Source organism: Microcebus murinus, chromosome 16, assembly GCF_040939455.1.
Source record: "Microcebus murinus isolate Inina chromosome 16, M.murinus_Inina_mat1.0, whole genome shotgun sequence".
Taxonomy (NCBI): domain Eukaryota; kingdom Metazoa; phylum Chordata; class Mammalia; order Primates; family Cheirogaleidae; genus Microcebus; species Microcebus murinus.
The window spans coordinates 71882530-71903690 of record NC_134119.1 but is presented as its reverse complement, the minus strand read 5'-3'; the positions used below and the strand labels follow the sequence as shown (position 1 = coordinate 71903690).

The 21161-nt window shown below is 44.9% G+C and overlaps 1 non-coding gene across 8 annotated transcripts; it reads left to right on the top strand.

The window, feature by feature from the left end:
* The first annotated feature begins 6 nt into the window (after positions 1-6).
* Positions 7-13247, top strand: LOC105867738 (uncharacterized). Of its 8 annotated transcripts, none has more exons than XR_012912511.1 (4): positions 18-107; positions 4025-4170; positions 6399-6718; positions 13114-13247. It is a non-coding gene; the product is annotated as an uncharacterized LOC105867738 (transcript). The 8 variants fall into 8 exon arrangements; XR_012912509.1 differs by having other exon boundaries at positions 13101-13247; XR_012912510.1 differs by lacking the exon at positions 13114-13247 and adding an exon at positions 10638-13089.
* Positions 13248-21161: the final 7914 nt, after the last annotated feature.

The window sequence follows — 21161 nt, the reverse complement described above, 5'->3', positions numbered from 1 at the left end:
GGCCATCTTGTCCGGCGCGCTCGGGGTGGCACGCGAAGCCATGGCGGCAGGAAAGGGGCACTGGGCAGTGCCCTTTGGCGGTGCGACTGGACAAGGGGAGGTCTCTGGTAAGGAACGCTAGGCTGTAGTTACCCAGCACCTCCGCGGGCGGCGGCTCAGGCTGAGAGACAGTCGGGTCCCCCACGAAGACGACCCTGGTGGGGCAGACCGGAAGCTGGAGAAAGTAAAGACGCGGGAAGGGGGGTCAAGCCGGAAGTACTGCAGTGGGTAAGGCGGGAGGGGGAAGCAAGGGGGGGACTCATTGTGACGTCGCTTTGGGGCGGGGGAAGGGCTGGCCAGGCCGGAAGTCTAGGGGTGGGTCTAGAGGCCACCATGCTGCACCCTTGTTGGGGGGTTGGCGGGGAGTCTGTGGGAGGCAGAGCGACAGTCCCCCCCAATTTGTTGGGGCAGAGGGAGAGACATAACTGACAGGTGTGAGGGGAGCGCTGGGTGGTGCTGAAGGCCCGCCCATTTGAAAGGACAGGAGGGAGCGGCAGGTCTAGGAGGACAGGAGGTGTGCTGGAGTTGGGACTAAAATCTGCAGGTGCCAGGGAGGAGAGGGGCGGGCCTGCCCGGGAGTGACAGTGGGCGGGGCTAAAGACCGTGGTGGGGGAGGGAAAACTGGGCGGAGGGAAGTGGGAAGGGAGCGGGCCACGTGTCTATCCTGGTTCTGGGGAGCAGAGGGAGGACAAGGGGAGGGGCCAGATGTCCCCCAGTCCCAGGGTAGTTGGATCTACCATGTTTCCCGGAAAATAAGACCTGCCCATAAAATAAGCCCTAGCAGGATTGCTAAGTATTTGAGCAATATAAGCTCCACCCCGAAATTAAGACCTAGTGATGCCCGTGGCTATGCAGCGCATCTGCACAACGCATGCATTTCGTCGGGAAAGAAGAGAGCAGCCCTTCTCATCTGCCCCATGAGAGCTCTGTGGCTCCACATGAGAGATTTGGGCCAATGGTTCTAAAGGAAATAGAGTCACAGGAAATTCGGGATGGAATTCGGGGTTTGGAGAGTTATGATGATGTTCCAGAAGAAGACGACTTCACTCTATTTGAATCAATGTTGATTGTTGTGCCATACTTAAAAAAATAACACATCCCCTGAAAATAAGCCCTCGGGTGTCTTCTTGAGGAAAAATAAATATAAGACCTTGTCTTATTTTTGGGGAAATAGTAAGTGTCCACACAAGTTCTGGAGAGAAGATCAGGATGAGTTGTACCTATGGCATGTGGTGGGAGTGGGCTGGCCAAGGATCCTCTGGCCAGTGCTCTACTGAGGTTGAGTTTGCTGCTGGGAGCCCCTGTACTCGAGGAAGAGGAAGAGGAAGCTACAGTTTGTAGCTAGGTGTGGTGTCTGCCGATCTTCCTTAGGCCCATGGTGCTCTCATCTACCCTGGGAGCCCAGGACAAAGATTTACTCTCTTGGCTTTTTGAGGAATCTGCATGTGGTGTTTTCTCATCTTCTGTGGGTCCCAGGGCCAGGTGTGGTCTTTTTTTTTTCAAGGAACAAATCTGCAGGTCCTGGTGTGGTCTTGTCTTCCTTGAGGCCTGGGGCTAGGGGCTCTGATGTACTCTCTTCTTGGGGCTCAGAGCCCACAGTAATCTAGCCTCTTCTGATGTAGGGCTCTGTGTACGCTCCTCTCCCTTGAGAGGAGGTCTCAGCAGTCCTCTGCTTCCCTCTAGTGGTCATGTACGCTGCCTGCTAAACTTGTTCCAGGAAATGTTAATTTTTTTTTTTTTTTTTTTTTTTTTTTTTGAGACAGTCTCACTCTGTTGCCCAGGTTATATAGTGCCACGTCGTCAGCCTAGCTCACAGCAACCTCAAACTCCTGGGCTCAAGCAGTCCTTCTGCCTCAGCTTCCTGTAGTCCCTCCTGTAGCAGGGACTACAAGCATGCGCCACCATGCCTGGCTAATGTTTTCTACATATTTTTAGTTGGCCAATTAATTTCTTTCTACTAGAGACGGGGGTCTCGCTCTTGCTCAGGCAGGTTTCGAACTCCTGACCTTGAGTGATCCGCCTGCCTCGGTCTCCCAGAGTGCTAGGATTACAGGCCTGTGAGTTACCATGCCCGGCTTGGGTTATTAATTTTTTGGTCACTGTGGAGGGTCCACCCTCAGACTGCACATTATTTATCTTAATTGTTGTTGCAGTTAGTAAGTCTGTTGATTTTTTCATGTTAATATTTTCTAAGAGACCAGGCAGATGTCTTTTATTCTTGTATTTCCTTGGATTTTTCTTGGCCTCTTCCTTTTCCACATTTCACTTTTAAAAAAACTAACGTTGTATAGTCCTGCCCAATGCAACAGATCCATGTTAGTCATGTTTACTAACAATCATTCTTGTTTTGGATATGAATGAGGATATTTCAAGTTAATGAAGGCCTCAAGCAAGTAAGCCCCCGTGGAAATTTTTAATTATTTCTTTCTGTTTATATAGTATAGGAGAAAAACGTGATTTTTGGTTAAAGGTGGCTTTAAATAAGTGTGTTACTAGAGATTGACTTATGAAAGCCGTTTTAATGCAACTTACAATAATTGCATATTCTTTTTCCTATTTAGCAAATTAAACATGCTGTTTACTGTAATATAATTTGTATGAAAACATAATTTCTGAACAAATTTAACTTTTATACATGTAAAATGTCAAAAATGTTATGTGGCCGGGCGCGGTGGCTCAAGCCTGTAATCCTAGCACTCTGGGAGGCCGAGGCAGGAGGATTGCTCAAGGTCAGGAGTTCAAAACCAGCCTGAGCAAGAGCAAGACCCCGTCTCTACTATAAATAGAAAGAAATTAATTGGCCAACTAATATATATATATAAAATTAGCCGGGCGTGGTGGCGCATGCCTGTAGTCCCAGCTACTCGGGAGGCTGAGGCAGAAGGATTGCTTGAGCCCAGGAGTTTGAGGTTGCTGTGAGCTAGGCTGACGCCACGGCACTCACTCTTCACTCTAGCCTGGGCAACAAAGCGAGACTCTGTCTCAAAAAAAAAAAAAATGTTATGTATCTTTTTTGGTTCAGAAACATACATAGTGCCCTGATCCCGTGTTCAAAGCCTTCAGGGCCAGAAGTATTTTGGAATTCACAATCAGTTGGATTTTAGTTGGAGAGTAAGGTACATCTAGCACACAATATGTAACATCTCTAGCAGGTCTGAGGTAGTGCCTGGCCAACAAGCACATGAATATGACTGTAGCAAAATACAATAAGGTTTATACTAGTTTAAAGAAAGACAAAAGTATAAATAGCCTTGTCAGTTCATATATATTTGGCAGGTTCATAACAGGGAGAAATTTTTCATTAGAAAAGGTTTTGGAATTTTAAATTGCAGAGAAGGCAGAAGAACATTGTGGATCATAGAGAAAAATGGCTGGATTAGCAATGGTAATTGTTTCAGTCAATTGTAAAGTTTAATATTCACTTTTCCTCTTAATGTAGTTCACATAGACACAGGTTTTTTGAGATACTGATAAATCAAAATATATGCATATTCTTGGATATCCTTTCTTTAATGTTGTACTTTTGGTTTATATGAAATAGCATATGACTAAGAATAAGATATTTAAAACTACAAGCTGGCCCAAACCACTGTGGCAACTGTTGAAGTTCAGCTGAGTCCTAAAGCACCCACGCAGCTGAATCATGGACCACTAATTAGATCTTCGTTCTCCATTCTCTGTCTTTGTTTCATCATACAGAGCATCTTGTTTATTGCTCAAGTTATTCCATGTGATGGGTCCACATGTTTTAAAATCATTTTTAAAAAGAAGAAAGATATATCTTTTCATCTTTAAAATGTGAGCCTCCAGGACACATTTCTGAACTCCTCAGAGCTTGAGAACTTCAGATTGGAGAAGTATGGGTACATTAACTAGTGTTTTACCTGTAAATTATTAGTATCATAGCTTTTTCCCAGAAAAGAAGCTCTTTGGTTTATTTATTACTGCCATTCATTTATTCTTTGCTCATTTCTCCCAATATCAGAGATAAAGTCAACGTCAAGATAATCCACACTGGACATAACACATGGGAGAAAAGCACAGAGTCTGAGCTCTGAGCAGAGGCTGCCCACAAATAGCCTCCAGAAAATGGCCTGTCTCAAAGAAGAATTCAGAAATCCCAAACCAAAGGCAGGTTTGAAATAATCCAGTTCACACATTTGCACCCTGTTTCCTCTAGAGTGGGGTTGGTTGTAAATAAATGAGAACCCTAATAATCAACACTGTTTTCTCACAGAATAGAAAATCATCAAGTTGGTGGTTTCTGGTGCCAATTAAACTGCCCATTGATGCCATCTAGGACTGGGCTCCCACGTTTCCTCTTGCTGTCCTCAGTGTGGGGGCATCTTGTCCTTTGGCCACTAGGGTATAGACAAGGAACAAGCCAGCCAGTCACTTCCTGCTGGTCCTGAACACAACTCATCTCAATATTTCTCTGCTTTAGGAAGTCAGTCTTTTCCTTCCTGATGAAAATTGACTCCCACCCTTCTTAAGTCTTGTTCTTGTTTACTCCTCTCTTCAGCAACCATGGATGGCTATATACATCAAAACAAAATCTTCTCTCAGCAATATTAATTTTAGAATTTCTAGATGTTCTTGTGAATGCAAATAAGATATGAAACAGACTTTACGTGGTGTAACTATTGGAGAAAAACATAAAAATACATTTACTAACAAACAACATTAACATACTTTAAAAAACCCAACTGAAAAATTTGCAGTGAGATAAGCCAGACAGAATAAGAAATAAAAATGCACAGGTCAGGACACACAAATGCACACACAGAATCTCTATCACCTTAACAAATATATTGAAAAGGGGCTCCCGTTGAAAATAGAATCATAAAAACATAAAATATTTGAGATTAATTTGTCAGGAAATACAGGGACCTATGTGAAGATACATTTTGGAAAGAATTACAAGTAAACTTACATAAATGAAAGTGCTTATCATGTTCCAGAATGGCAAAGCCAATGTTCTCCCAAATTTATCACTAGATACAATGAAAGAACATATAGGATTACAATGGAGCCTTTTGGGGGGTTTGGCCCTTGAACTTTGGTTTGTACTTCCCTCCTCCTCAAAATGTGAGGGAAGGAACTGATTGTTACTCTTCATGAGAACAAATTGGATTCAAACTCATCTGAAGGAGAAATGCCTGCAGAAATTAGTAGTCCAAAAGTATTCTTTGCTTTTGCCAATAAATTTAGTCTTCAAAGTCATCAGTAGCATACAGTTGTAATCACAGAACTTTGGCGCCAGAGGGTGGTAGTAGAGGGAACCATTCTGTGGCTCAGCCATTCTGTGGTTTTTTTTGATTGGAGATATGTGGTTTGTTCTGAGTACCTTTTTTTTACCCCGAGAGGACTCATGCTGCCCACAATGATGGGCAGGGAATAAGTGGGAGATGATACCCACATCTGCATGTGTAACTTGAATCCACCATGTCCAGAACTTGTTTGCACAGTGTGCCCCTGGATCTCTGGAATGTCTCCTTGCTATCTCTGCATCCCCTTGGCCATGCCTCTGAGACTGCAGCTGAGGCTATGAGTGCAATGGGTCCCTGCTCTTCATGGGCATCCACCTCCCAAGGACTGACTGTGATTCAGGCCCGCGAGGGTCATCCTGAGCCTGCAGAGCCTGGTTACCTGTGACAGCTGCCTCGAGGAATCCCCACGTTGTGACTCAGCATGACTGAGCAAGAGACTGGAGAGCAGAGCTGGGAGGAGCAGGAAAGGGTCATCACGTAAGATGTGTTTGGCGCAAGTCATAGAATATGCCACCATTTGTTACCTTAAATTGCATTAAGTCCAGAGGCAAGGGCTCCTAGGGCTGACTCCTGGGTTCATTCAACTGTGGCCCATAGCCAGGCACTGCCCATCTTTTGGCTGAGCCTTCCTCAGCATATTGTCTTGATCTTTCCTAAGGCTCATGTCCTCCTGGTCTCAAGGCGGTCATCATAGTTCCAAGTACCGCATACAGCCAGATGACATTTGGCTGAAGAAGTTGGCATCAGAGAGAGTGTTTTCTATTGCCACTGTAACAAAGTATGAGACCTTTATTGCTGAAAATGACACAAATTTATTATCTCACAGCTCTGGAGGTCACAAGTCCAAAATGGGTCTTACTGGGCTGAAATCAAGGCGTCAGCAGGGCTGCATTTCTTGTGGAGGGTCTAGGAAAGAATCTTTGCTTTTTCCACCTTCTGGAGACCACCTGTATCCCTCGGCTCATGGCCCCTTCCCATCTTTAGGCAGCACTGTAACATCTTCACATCTCTTTCTGACTCTAACATCTGTTTCCATCATCACATTGCTTTCTCTGATTCTGACTCTGACTCCTGCCTTATGTTTTGCAGGGACGTTTGTGATTACATTGATCCCACCACTAGTCATCCAGGGTATCTCTCCATCGCAGGATCCTTAATGACATCTGCAGAGTCCCTTTTGCTATGTGAGGTAACATGCACAGCCTCTGGGGATTAGGACGTGGACATCTTTGAGGGAGAGGAGACATTGCTCTCCCTGCAACAGGAATTAATAAAACATTTTCAGATGCTTTCTCTGTTGTAGACTTGTTCAGGCACCATTAGCCAGGATTGACACATGCATCCGTGTCCTAGCCCTGAGAAAAGCTGGAAAGAAGAATCGCTGGAAATTTGGCATCTGGGCTACAAAGGTGGGTGGCACAGCCACAGTAGCTTTCATGGAAGTCTGTTTGGAGTTTATCTGCCCCAGAGGCCTCTCCTCAAGTTGAGATATAAGGCCATGAACCAGATCTGAGTGCAGCTGATGCTGGAAGTTTCTGGACTTGCTCCTGGCAGAGATCTGGAATGGAGTGAAGTCTCAGTGTCCAGGGAGCAACAAGGAGGTGGGGAACCCTAGTTGAGGGTTTGATGGGAATCTTGGGAAGGAAAGGTGGCATTCCATTGAGGGTAAGGGAAGAATGTGAGCTCTCACTGGGGTTTAGGAGGGAAAGCCAGCATTTCAAAGGTTTCTCAAAGGGGGAGAGAGGATAACCTCCAGGTTCATGTGTGAGACCTTTCCACTCATCCATACACCCTTTTGGGCAGCTATGGGTGAGGTTGGCCCTCAAGCTCAGCCCCAAGGGATGACTTCAGCGGGCATAGCCACATGGCCTCATCCTATGACCATTGCCAGAGTGACTAATCCAGGAATGTGCAAGCAGCCTGCTCCAAGCAAGTCAATGCAAGACATTCTCCTGTCCAAGGCAATAGGTCAAAAGGTTGAACCAAAGCTGTCAGTGAAGCCCAGCATTTTGATTAAAGATTAAGAGAGTGTGGTAGGCTGAAAAGTGGTTCCCAAACATATTAGGTCCTAATCTACGGAACCTGTGGATGCTACTTTATATGGAAGCGGGGTCTACAGATATACCTAAAGATCTCGAGAGGGGTGTTATCCTGGATTGTGCGTGCATTCACATGTATCTTTATAAGAAGAGGCAGAGAGATTTGACCACACACACAAAAGAAAAGGAAGAGGTGGTGTGACCACAGAGGCAGAGACTAGAATGATGCAGACAGAAGCCAAGGAATGAATGCCAGTGGCCACCAGGAGCTGGAAAAAGCAAGGAGTGAATTCTCTCCTGGAGCCTCCAAGGGGAGCATGGAATCATGCAGTCTATAGTCTTTTATGTCTGGATTCTTTCACTCAATGTCATGTTTTTGGGATTCAGCCAAATTGTATATATCAGTAGTTCATTCTTTTTAAATTGTGGAGTAGTGTTCCATTATGTAGATGTGCCACATTTTATTTGTTCATTTTATTACTGATGGACTGCTGGGCTGTATATGGTTTTTGGCTCTTACGACAAACTTCTGTGAGCTTCCTTTTGTATGTCTTTTGGGGACATGGCTCATACTTGTAAGTAATTACTATTATGTTTTCTTGGGGAATTTTTCCAGAAGGAGTACAGTGTTTGAACCCTAACAACTCTTCTCTCATACATGAGTGATATCTTTCTGGAGCATAAAATTCTAATATCGGCCGGGCGCTGTGGCTCACGCCTGTAATCCTAGCTCTTGGGAGGCCGAGGCGGGCGGATTGCTCAAGGTCAGGAGTTCAAAACCAGCCTGAGCAAGAGCGAGACCCCGTCTCTACTATAAATAGAAAGAAATCAATTGGCCAACTGATATATATATAAAAAAAAAAATTAGCCGGGCATGGTGGCTCATGCCTGTAGTCCCAGCTACCAGGGAGGCTGAGGCAGAAGGATCGCTCGAGCCCAGGAGTTTGAGGTTGCTGTGAGCTAGGCTGACGCCACGGCACTCACTCTAGCCTGGGCAACAAAGCGAGACTCTGTCTCAAAAAAAAAAAAAAAAAAAAAAAAAATTCTAATATCAGAGTCATTTTATTTCTGGAATATTTTCTTGTCTTCTAGTGTCCAGGGTTTAAGCAGAGAAAGCCAGTGCTGCTTAGACCCTCTGCCCTTTGTGAGGGATTTTGGTTGAAGCTTGTGAGGTCTGTGTTATCCTTGGAGTACAGACACACCAACAGGCAGTGGTATGTCTTTTGAACCTTGCCTGAACATTGGCAATGCCTTTAGAAATGTGAACATGCGGCTGGGCGCGGTGGCTCACGCCTGTAATCCTAGCACTCTGGGAGACCGAGGCGGGTGGATCACTTGATCTCAGGAGTTCGAGACCAGCCTGAGCAAGAGCGAGACCCTGTCTATACTAAAAATAGAAAAAAATTAGCCGGGCATGGTGGCACATACCTGTAGTCCCAGCTACTCGGGAGGCTGAGGCAGGAGGATCACTTAAGCTCAGGAGTTTGAGGTTGCTGTGAGCTAGGCTGACGCCGCGGCACTGTAGCTGGGGCAACAGCGTGAGACTGTCTTAAAAGAGAGAGAGAGAGAGAGATGTGAACATGCACACAACTCTTTATTACACCTCTCTAAGTTAAAAGTAGTGTGTCATTGATGAAACATTGGTAAAGTAGTATAAATATCTCAAATTTGTTTGAAGTGACAACATTGGGATTATGCAGGGAATAAATGGATGGCATATCCTTCATCTCTCTTATGCAAATATTACAAAACTATACATATATTGATCACCATGATGCTAAAAGATGTATGATTTCTGCACCACTTCTCAATTTTTGTACTTCTCTGATTCATATATGATGTAGAAAGGTATATATGCTGTTGTTATTGAGAACATTTACATTTGATTATCTGTGGCAGTCATATCTATGAGACATTGTCCATCAGGCATAGACTCTGAGTCCCCATTAAATGGCATTTCTATGGCAAATTAAGGACACATAGAGAACTGCTTATACCTGCTGATGTATGACCGCAGGGAGCCACAAGCGCACAGACTTACTGTATTCAGGTGCTTGCTTGAGGGTCAGAAGTAACTTGCAGACTTTGTCTTCCTTTGTGGTCTGTCTCTGTTGTCAAAGAAAATGGAATTCTAACCATTACCTTTTCCATGTTGGTTTTGTTCAATGAGTTTTTCTAATCTGTATGAATATCCTGGTGTCAAATAAGGTAAAAGCCGTGGTTGAAAGCTTGCCAACATTGACCACATTCATGGTGTTCTCCAGTATGAGTCCTCTCATGTTGAATAATGTGAGAACACCTCCTGAGGGCTCTTCCACACTGATCGCATGGAAAGGGACTTTCCCCAGTATGAGTTCTCTGCTGCTGCCTTATAAGGACTAAGCTAAGTCTGAAGCCTTTCCACGATGACAATACCCCTCATTCTTCTCTTCAGTGTACATTCTGTGATTTTGAGCAAGGGAGGAGCAAAGTGTGAAACTTTTCCCTGAATGATCCCATTCATAGGGTTTCTCTCCTTTATAGATTCTTAGATGTAGGGTTACCTGGTCACTCCTTTAAAAGAATTTCCTAAATTCACTGCAAAAATAGACTGTTTCACAAGTATAAATTATCTCATACTGAATAAGGAGTCATTTGTGCCTGCGGCTATTTCTACAGTGATTACATTTATAGGATTGCTCTCCTGTATGTTCTGAAACATACTGAAAGAAATATTTTTCTGTATCTCCAGAGAAAGTTTGCTCATAGTTCGAATGGGCTGAGCTCTGTTTAAAGACTTCTCTACATGTATTACATTGATAGAATCTCTTTCCAGTATGACCTCTCTGATGTCAGAAAGTTATTTAGCATGAACAGGGATTTCTCACACTTGGGACATTGGAGAGTTTGTCACCTGTGTGAGTTCTCTGGAGCCAAAGATGGGGAGGAGCTGCTGTGAATAGACTTCCCCACATTACTTACATTTAAATATACTCTCTCCTGCATGCATTCTCTTACATCTGCTGAGGTTTGTGCTACATTTAAAAGATTTGCCACATATATTTCATTGGTAAGACTTTTCTACATTATACTATTTGCCAGTTTAAGAAATTGAGTGTGTTAACTGAAAGTATTACCACAATCATGATTTTCATGGTTTTTCTCTGCATTCTAAATAGTAATTGATTAACCCTGAACACTGTTTTACAATGAGTCATGTGTGTGGCTGTATTTGCTGATAGGAATATTGTAAAGTGGAAGAAGACTTAGACTCTACTCAACATGTCACCTAAATTCCTTATTCTTTCAGCCTTGCTCCTGAATCAGTGTTTCCTCAAGCATCGTCTGTTCTGCTCATGTCTCCTGGTCCTCCTGCGGCTCCTGTTAGTGAGCCTTACACTCCTGGTCTCCAAGTGTGGAGGGATTGAGTTCACTCCTTGTGGCACTTTCCATTTTCAGGACAGCATATGGTTCTAAGAAAAATGCCTTGCATTCTCATTATCTCTTTGCTTTTGATTATAGTTTCCCAAACTAGATGAAAAAAAAAAAACAGATAATTTTAAGTGCTGGGCAGAAAATGGTGAGATTGAACCAGATGTGGTGACTCATGCCTGTAATCCCATCACTTTGGGAGGCCAGGAGTTCGAGACCAGCCTGGGCAGCATAGTGAGAGCCCCTTCTCTATAAAAAATGACAAAAATTAGCTAGGCATAGTGGTACACGCCTATCATCCTAGCTACTCTGCAGACTTAGGCAGGAGGATTTCTTGAGCCCAGGAATTCCAGGCTGCAGTGAGCTATGATCACACCACTGCACTCCAGCCTGGGTGACAGCGTGAGACCCCCATCTCTAAAAGAAAGAAGGAGCAGGAGAGGGAAAGAAAAAGAAAGAAAACAATGAGATTAAGTTAAGGAACTATTCTGAAATGTGTGGATTTATTTTCAAATCTGCCTTGCAAGGAAAGATTGAGTCGCAATTGGAATGAGCTCAGTCCCTCAGAGTGTCTATGGAAAGATAAATCAATCTCTGCTACTGGTAACTCCTCACTCTCATTTTCAAGATGTTCTTCTGGTCCTGAGCTCTCTTGTCTGTCCTGCCAGTATGATGATCTCTTTTACTCTCCTGCATTCAAACAACACCTGAACATTGATGAGTCACGCTCCGTGGCTTCATCTCAAATTCTTTTCTGAGTCTGGGCACATTGTACTTCCTACTAAAAGTATTCATTCTGCAAACATACCCTGTCAAAATTGAACATTATTCCCATGGCCCACCTGCTCCTCCCCCAGTTTTGCCTTAGAAGATGGCATTACTATCAACCCAGTGTCAGTAGCCAAGGAACCCTCCACCTCCATTTAGAATAAATCACCAAATTCTGAGTCTGCCTTAAACATAAATCGAATTGGTCTGCTTTTTATTTCCATTGCCCCATCCTGCTCTATGTCACTCCACTTCTTAATTAAACTACTGCAGTAGTGCTTTCACTGTTGTCCCCTCTTCTGGGGCAAGGGCAAGACCCCATCTCTACTAAAAATAGAAAGAAATTAATTGGCCAACTAAAATATGTATAGAAAAAGTTAGCCGGGCATGGTGGCACGTGCCTGTAGTCCCAGCTACTCGGGAGGCTGAGGCAGGAGGATCACTTGAGTCCAGGAGTTCGAGGTTGCTGTGAGCTAGGATGATGCCACGGCACTCTAGCCCAGGCAACTCAGTGAGACTCTGTCTCAAAAAAAAAAAAAAATACACGTGTAACTGCTGCTAATTGGAATGTGTATTGAGAGCAGCTTGAATTGATCCTCCAGGTTGCAATCTGTTGAAAAATATGATTGAGGAATTAGTGAAGTGTGGCTCATAAGATCATTATTTTATTGTATCACCCTATATTACTATATTAAAGACAGAAACAGAAGTTTGCAGGGTTTTGCCCTGAAGGAATGTGTGGACTCAATGGTTCACTTATTAGAGGCTGCTATCATGGGAGAGCTCTAAAATCTCCGGTAGGGGTGTTTTCCTGGAAGGCTTCCCGGTATCTCAAAATCTGTGAGCTTCCCTGTGTCTTGAAAGACAGGACAAGGCAAATACGGCCCACAGGATGGGAGCCGGAGACAGTGAGTGCACTTTGCCCAGAGAAGCGCCCCGGTGGTTATAAACAACCTGTTTTATAGAGATGGGCTTCCTGCTCTCTCCTGTCTGTCTACCTTTATGTCCACCATCACTAATCAAAGATATATAGAGTCACTATACCTTTTTTGTTATACCTTTGTTAATTGACAACTACCTGTTAGAATTTAGAAGTTAGTCCCTAAAAGACTTTGTACCTGTTTGTTCACCTAGATAGATTAGAAGCCCTTTGAGAGGACTTTTGACCCCAACCCACTACCTGTCTCCCCTAGCAACTGCATTCCCTGATATGCAAATGTGTTACCCTGACAACTGGTAATTGATGTGTGTGATTATAAAAACCTGTGTGAATGTAACCATATTGATGGACGTTCATGGGGATATGCCGAGTCTCCTGAGTAACCCTGCTGTTATATCTGATCTTTTTATATGAAAATATAAAGTATACCTTAGTCTTAGAATACCATGTATTCTTTTATTTCTCTCTATCTCCTATCAATTTCCTTATCCTCTATGGTGACTCCTATCTTAGGGACTTGGCTCCATGGGGAGAAGTAGCTAATCTCCTCTCGGGCCTGCCTCAACTACTGCTCCACAGCAATCCTCAAGCTGAGCCCAAATAAACTGTCTACTTACATTAATTTTGTGTCAGCATCTTCTTTCAGGTTGACAGGAGGATGAGACAAGGGAAGCAGACCCAGTCCCCACCAGAAGCCTGAAGGTCTGCCCAGGGAAGGCCAGCCTTGAACAGTCAACCTGCAGACCCATGAGCCAGGATAAATGACTGTTGTTTTAAGCCACTGAATTTTGGGGTCATTTTGTTGCACAGTCTTACTGTGGCGATAGCTGATTGATACAAATTCCTTGTAGCAATGTAAACAAGAGCTTTGCTCCTTGGCTTATTGTCAAAACAGAATGGTCGTAGTCTTTTTTTTTTTTTTTTTTTGAGACAGAGTCTCACTCTGTTGCCCAGGCTAGAGTGAGTGCTGTGGCCTCAGCCTAGCTCACAGCAACCTCAAACTCCTGGGCTCAAGCAATCCTCCTGCCTCAGCCTCCCAAGTAGCTAGGACTACAGGCATGCGCCACCATGCCCGGCTAATTTTTTCTATATATTTTTAGCTTTCCAAGTAATTTCTTTCTATTTTTAGTAGAGACGGGGTCTCGCTCTTGCTCAGGCTGGTCTCAAACTCCTGAGCTCAAACGTTCCACCTGCCTCGGCCTCCCAGAGTGCTAGGATTATAGGTGTGAGCCACTGCGCCCGGCCTGAGAATGGTCATTTTTTTAATCTTTTTTTTTTTTTTTTTTTTTGAGACAGGATCTCCCTCTGTTGCCTAAGCTGAAGTGCGGTGGTTCGATCATAGCTCACTGTAATCTTGAACTCCTGAGCTCTAGGGATCCCTCTGTCTCAGCTTCCCAAGTAGCTAGGACTATACGTGTGCACCACCATGCCTGAATAAATTTAAAAAAAATTTTTGGGCCAGGTGCAGTGGCTCATGCCTGCAATCCCAGCACTCTGGGAGGCCGAGGCGGGTGGATTGCTCAAGGTCAGGAGTTCGAAACCAGCCTGAGAAAGAGCGAGACGCCATCTCTACTATAAATAGAAATAAATTAATTGGCCAACTAATATATATAGAAAAAAAATCAGCCGGGCATGGTGGCACATGCCTGTAGTCCCAGCTACTTGGGAGGCTGAGGCAGGAGGATCGCTTGAGTCCAGGAGTTTGAGGTTGCTGTGAGCTAGGCTGGGCAACAAAGTGAGACTCTGTCTCAAAAAAACAAAAACAAAAAATTTTTTTTTGTACAGACAGGATCTTGATATGTTGCCCAGGCTGGGCTTGAACTGGCCTCAAACAATTCTCCTGCCTCCACCTCTCAAAGTGCTGGGATTACAGGGGGAGCCACCACACCCAACTGTTTTTGATCTTGATATAATGTTACATGATAGCAGAATGAGAACAACTCTATATGGTATGATCTTAATTAAGGGGAAAAAACATGCACAAAGGGAAGAAAACTAGTAAAAGGAAATATGCTGAAATATTTAGATTATGATCCAAATAAAGCTCTTTTAGTTGACACTAGTCATAACTTACTATAAGTACTTGAAGAAAGAAAGGAGACTTGTCTTAGAATTCAAGAAAGCAATGAAGAGCTTTGCTAAAGGCAGCTCCTGGTCTTCAGCTGCCAGAGCTTAGACACTCTGTGAGGGCCGCACCATCATTAATGGATCCCAGTTTGTTTATCTTGCAGTTTCCGTGTTCCTCGTTGCACAGGAGGGTTAGGAACGGCCCAGCTAGGGTCATGTGCCCACGTTGCACCACCAGGCAGCCAGTGAGGTGCTGTCATGGCAGCTTGGCCGAAAGCCACGTGAGCGGCTGCTGGAGGGACAGTTAGTGTCCCCATAGGCTGTACTCAGGGAGGGCCTCAGGCAGTTTCCTCCCTACTTTTCTTGACCAACATTTAAAAATGAATTTTAATGAAGACCATTCATTTAAGAAGACTAAACTATTTCTCTTAGATGGGGTCTTTTAAAAATTTAAATTCTATAAGCCATTTATACTATGCCAAAACAATATATACTCACAGAAGTCCACCTTCTATACCCGCCCTTTACACACTGGTCCCTCTACCACCTGTGGATAAATAATTTTTTTATTAGTTTTTAGTTTATTCTTCTGTCTTTGTTTAAATATATATATTTATAATATATAGCTATATGTACAAATGTAGACATTTATGTGTCTATATACCCTGAAAATAAGACCTACCCATAAAATAGGCCCTAGCAGGATGTCTAAGCATTTGCACAATAGAAGCCCCAGCAGCCCTTCTCATCTGCCCCATCGTGACAGCTGCTGTCCCAGAGGTAACCGGAAAGGTGCGGGCAGCCCCACCAATAAGGTCGGCCCCCCCCCTCAGGTCCCGGCCGTCCTGTGCATGCTGCGAGCTGAGGCTTTGAGGGGAAAATGACACACCCCCTGAGAATAAGCCCTAGGGTGTCTTCTTGAGGAAAAATAAATATAAGACCCTGTCTTGTCTTTAGGGAAACACGGTATATGTATAGCATGCTCCAGCAATGTGTGGGGACATGAAATCCTCCTTCAGGGAAAGCAATGAAAAAGTGAGCCCAACAATTCAATTGACTGTTTTTCAGTTACTCACTGTCTGCTAAGTGCCCAGCATGTGCCAAGCACTATTGGAGATGCCAAGGTGAGCAGTGAACAGGACAGACAAACCCCTGCCTTTTGTTCTAATTAAGGGAGAGCAGCCGGGCGCAGTGGCTCACGCCTGTAATCCTAGCACTCTGGGAGGCCGAGGCAGGAGGATTGCTCGAGGTCAGGAGTTCGAAACCAGCCTGAGCAAGAGCGAGACCCCGTCTCTACTATAAATAGAAAGAAATTAATTGGCCAACTAATATATATAGAAAACATTAGCCAGGCATGGTGGCGCATGCCTGTAGTCCCAGCTACTTGGGAGGCTGAGGCAGGAGGATTGCTTCAGCCCAGGAGTTGGAGGTTGCTGTGAGCCAGGCTGATGCCACGGCACTCACTCTAGCCTGGGCAACAGAGTGAGACCCTGTCTCAAAAATAATAATAATAATGATTAAGGAAGAGCAAAATAAAATACAGGTGTGAGTAAAGACCTAAAGAGGTAAAGGAATGAGCTGGGCAGATGTCTGGTGGAAGGATGTTTCAGGCAGGGGAACAGCACCTGCAAAGGCCTTGGGGTGGGAGTACATGGTGTGTGGTGGAAGACGAGGGAGAAGAGCAGAGTGGCTGGGGCTGAGCGAGTCTAGGGGAAGGAATGGACGATGAGCTCAGAGGGGTCACAGGGCCTGGTCTAGCCAGGTCTTGCAGGCCCTGGTGCAGATTTTGGCTTTTACCCTGGGGGAGTGAGGTGCCCTTGAAAATTTTGAGCAAAGGAGGGAGGTGCTGTGGGGAAATAGACTTGAGGACAAGGGTGGAACAGGGAGGTTGTTATAGCCCAGCTGGGTCCCTTGCTCCCAGCCCAGGAAAGGCCAATATACTGAGACAGCAGGTGTTACAGAAAAGAAAAAGGTTAATTTCACAAGATGCCAGGCAAGGAGATGGCAGTGATTTCTCAAATCCATCTCCCTGAGAATCTGGGGGCTAAGGTTTTTAAAGGCGGGCTGGTGGGCAAAGGACTAGGGAATCGGGTCTGCTGATTGGCTGGGGTGGAGCTCATAGTGTTGGGAAGCAGAAATCATCTTCTCAGCTGGGACGTTTCCTGGGTAGGGGTCTCAAGGCTGTTGGATCAGTTCCTATGCATGTGCATGGGTCCGGTGAACATCAATGGGTTCCCCAAATGCAGAGTCTGAAAAATATCTCAAAGACCAGTCTTAGGCTTCACAACAGCAGTGCTACCTATAGATGTTATTGGGGAAGTCACAAATCTTGCCCCTGTCAGGGAGGATACATGCCACTTAAGCAGCTACAGCAGCAAAGAAGTTGGGGAACAATGGTTGGTTCACCTCTGGCTATATGCATACTTTTATAAAAATCAGACTTTTATTACTATTTCTGCCTTATGGCCTTACATTATGTTATTATAGGCAGTTTCAATGTTGGTGACACAATCCCCAAAAGAGATGTTGGCAGCTTAGGGCCGAGCAGCAGAAAGGAAGGCAGTGAATAGCCTGCGTCCTGGGTAAGGCTGAGCCTTATACGGGTGAGGCCCGCCTCCCAGGCACGGGCCGGATGTGAATGAGGGGAGTCCAGGCACTGGCAGAGTTTTGGCCTGCTAAGGGAAGAACAGAAATGCTGGTGACAGAGAAGGGCCAGGCTGTGAGAGGGGCAGGGGTGGGGTGGAGGCAGAGTGAGACTGGAGCTTGGTTTGGGTTAAGAAAAACACTCGTTAGCCCCTCATTTGAGCGAAGCATCAAGGGGATAGGCAGGTGCTTCAGTCTGGAGGTCGGGGACGTCTGGGCCGGGCTATATACTAGAGAGCCGTCAGCAGTGGGGAATCCGATAAAACAAGGTGCAGACTAGAAGAAGGGGTAGAAGGCCGGGCGCGGTGGCTCACGCCTGTAATGCTAGCACTCTGGGAGGCCGAGGTGGGAGGATTGTTTAACTCAGGAGTTCGAGACCAGCCTGAGCAAGAGCGAGACCCTGTCTCTACTAAAAATAGAAAGAAATTAATTGGCCAACTAAAAATATATAGAAAAAATGAGCCAGGCATGGTGGTGCATGCCTGTAGTCCCAGCTACTCGGGAGGCTGAGGCAGAGGATCGATAGCTTGAGTCCAGGAGTTTGGGGTTGCTGTGAGGTAAGCTGTTGCCACGGCGCTCTAGCCCAGGAGACAGAGTGAGACTCTGTCTCAAAAACAAAACAAAACAAAAACCAATGAAGAAGGGGTAGAGAGGACAGGGAAGAGAGGAAGAGAAGCTAGTGTGAGCACTACAGGGTAAACTCTGAATTTCTTTCCCAAGCCTGATGCATTTTGCCCCTCGTGGGCTCCTTCCTCCATTAAAAAAAAAAAAAAAAGGAAATTATATTTTATGATTGCTTTAGGATAAGGATGCCCACAATCCAGGTTGAATACTGTTCATTTTTAACTCTAACTTTGAAAGAAGTGATGCCAGCTTTGTGGGCACTGTGCCTTCTGTGCCCGTGGGAGAAGCCCAGGAGCCCCAGGAAATCAGAGGCCAGACAACAGGGAGACCGGACCTGGCAGAGCCAGGCAGGGGCAGGCCAAGCATGGCCGTGGAGACCAGCAAAGGATCTTATTCTCTAGCCAAGAGCAGTGGGTGTGCCAGCAGAGATGTCATCAAGGATAGACATTTGGGGTAGCCACTCCCCAGATCTCCCTTCAAGGAGGGACCTGCTGCCATCTGTGGGCTCCTTTGAACAGCCAAGGCCACCTTCTTTTCCCAGTGACCTCTGGCCAGTGAGTGAGCAAAGACTTGGCCAAAGGGCTGGTGGGTTTGCTTTCAAGGCCGAAGTCCTATAACGGGAGGGGAGCTTTGCTCTGGAGCTTACTGCTGGGCAGCATTGTGGTCTGACAGTGCTTCCTGCCCGATCGTGCTTCCTCCCTTTTTCTTTTTCTTTCTCTCTTTCTTTCTTTCTTTCTTTCTTTCTTTCTTTCTTTCTTTCTTTCTTTCTTTCTTTCTTTCTTTCTTTCTTTCTTTCTTTCTCTCTCTCTCTCTCTCTCTCTCTCTCTCTCTCTCTCTCTCTTTCTTTCGCTTTGCTTTCTTTGCTTTTCTTTTTCTTTTTCTTTTTTTTTTTACAGAGTCTCACTCTGTTGCCCAGGCTAGAATGAGTGCCATGGCGTCAGCCTAGCTTACAGCAACCTCAAACTCCTGGGCTCAAGCAATCCTCCTGCCTCAGCCTCCCAAGTAGCTGGGACTACAGGCATGCGCCACCATGCCCCCCGGCTAATTTTTTCTATATATATTAGTTGGCCAATTAATCTCTTTCTATTTATAGTAGAGACAGCGTCTCGCTCTTGCTCAGGCTGGTTTCGAACTCCTGACCTCGAGCAATCCGCCCGCCTTGGCCTCCCAGAGTGCTAGGATTACAGGCTGGGCGTGAGCCACCGAGCCTAGCCTCTTTTTTCTTTTTTCTTTTCTTTTCTTTTCTTTTCTTTTCTTTTCTTTTCTTTTCTTTTCTTTTCTTTTCTTTTCTTTTCTTTTCTTTTCCTTTCTTTTCTTTTCTTTTCAGACAGAGTCTCATTTTGTTGCCCAGGCTAGAGTGAGTGCCGTGGCATTAGCCTAGCTCACAGCAACCTCAAACTCCTGGGCTCAAGTGATCCTCCTGCCTCAGCTTCCCGAGTAGCTGGGACTACAGGCATGTACCACCATGCCTGGCTCTTTTTTTCTCTATATATATTAGTTGGCCAATTAATTTCTTTCTATTTTTAGTAGAGACAGGGTCTCACTCTTGCTCAGGCTGGTTTTGAACTCCTGACCTCAAGCAATCCTCCCACCTTGGCCTCCCAGAGTGCTAGGATTACAGGCGTGAGCCACCACGCCCAACATCAGCCTCTTTCTTGATGTTACTCCCCAATAAACCTTTTGAACTTCTTTTCTCTTTACTTCCTCCCTTCATTTATTTCTTTTTTTCTTTCTCTCTCCCTTTCTCCTTCCCTCCCTCCCTCATTCCTTCCTTCCTTTCCTCTCTCTCTCTCTCTTTTTCTTTCTTTCTTGACTACGTTGCCCAGGCTGGAAGGCAGTGGCTGTTCACAGGCACGTACAAAGGCCCCTTGGCCTCAGACTCCTGAACTCAAGCCATCCTCCCACCTCAGCCTCCAGAGTCGCTGGGACTACAGACACACACTACCATGCCCAGACTTTTGTGCTTCTAAGTCTGTCTCTGTCTGCTGACCCTGAACTATGACACCTGGAGAAGCCAGACAGGAAAACCAGAGGAGCAGGGAGCTTCTACATAAAAGTTCACACACAATGTGAAACAGACTCCAGCATAGAAATGGGTAGACAATGCAAAGTGGCCAGTCTCCTCAAAAATTGGGTATCTAATGAACAGTCATACAAGAACTGTACAAATAGGCTGGTTATTAAGGACACGTAAGTTAAATGGACAATACATTTCAATTTCTCAATTGGATAGTGTGGTAGACAAAACTCTAAGATTCTGTTGTTACACCATGATTACTTAGTTATTTGGCGAAGCTGAGGGATTTTGCAGATGTCCCCAAACAGGCACTTGGAAGCCTTTAAAAGAGGGCTTAGTTAGAGAATCTCCTGCTGGCCTGGAAGAAGCAAGTGGCTGTGAGCTCTATAGCTGCAAGGAAATGGATTCAGTCAACAACCTGAATAAGCTTGAAAACAGATGATCCCCTAGTCAGGTTTACAGGTGAGAATGTAGCCAACTGACAGCTTGATTGCCACCTCTGGACATCTAAAACAGAGGATCCAGTTAAACTATGCTCAGACTCTCAACCCACAAGAACTGTGAGATAATAAATGCATGTTGTTTTAAGCTGCTATGTTTGTAGTAAGTTGTTACACAACAACAGAAAACAGTAGAGACATGCAAAGAATAAAGAACATGAGTCCCTGCTGCTAAGTGTGGATGGTGGTGGCCTTCTCACACTGCTGGGAAGGGGAATTTCATAATATAAAACTATTTAAAATGTTCATACCATTCTCCCTAGAATCCAAGAATTCCACTTCTAGAAGTTCTTCCTAAACATGCTCCATAAGGTAGTAATAATAGCGAATTCGCATTGAGGGTTTACCGTGTGCAGATCATGCAGATACCAGCTAACACAGTCCTTACACAGCTCTCTACATTACCTACTCTACTCTGATTTTCAAATGACAAACTTTTAGAGAGTTGAAGTCTTTTGTCTGAGTGTATGGTGCTATAAAGCATCGGTACTAATCATATGCAGAAGCCAGTCTGTTTGAATCCATAGTCACTGTTAATCCCATTTGATTCCCATCAAAACAGATCCAACCATAGATATGTGGGTAATGACAAAGCACATATGGTCAAATGTTAGTTATCCGATCTAGGGGCTGGGTACAGTGGGTGTACACAAAATTCATTTACATTTTCTGGGTGTTTGAAATGTTCTTTAAAAATGTGAGGGGAAAGTAAATTCAATAGATTTAATGTTTCTGAAGTTCACACCTCTTTGACTGAGGGAATTACCCCTCGGTAGTTACTAAACAGTCTCTAAACCACTGGGTTTCTGTGTATTGAAAAACATTCTGGGCCGGGCGTGGTGG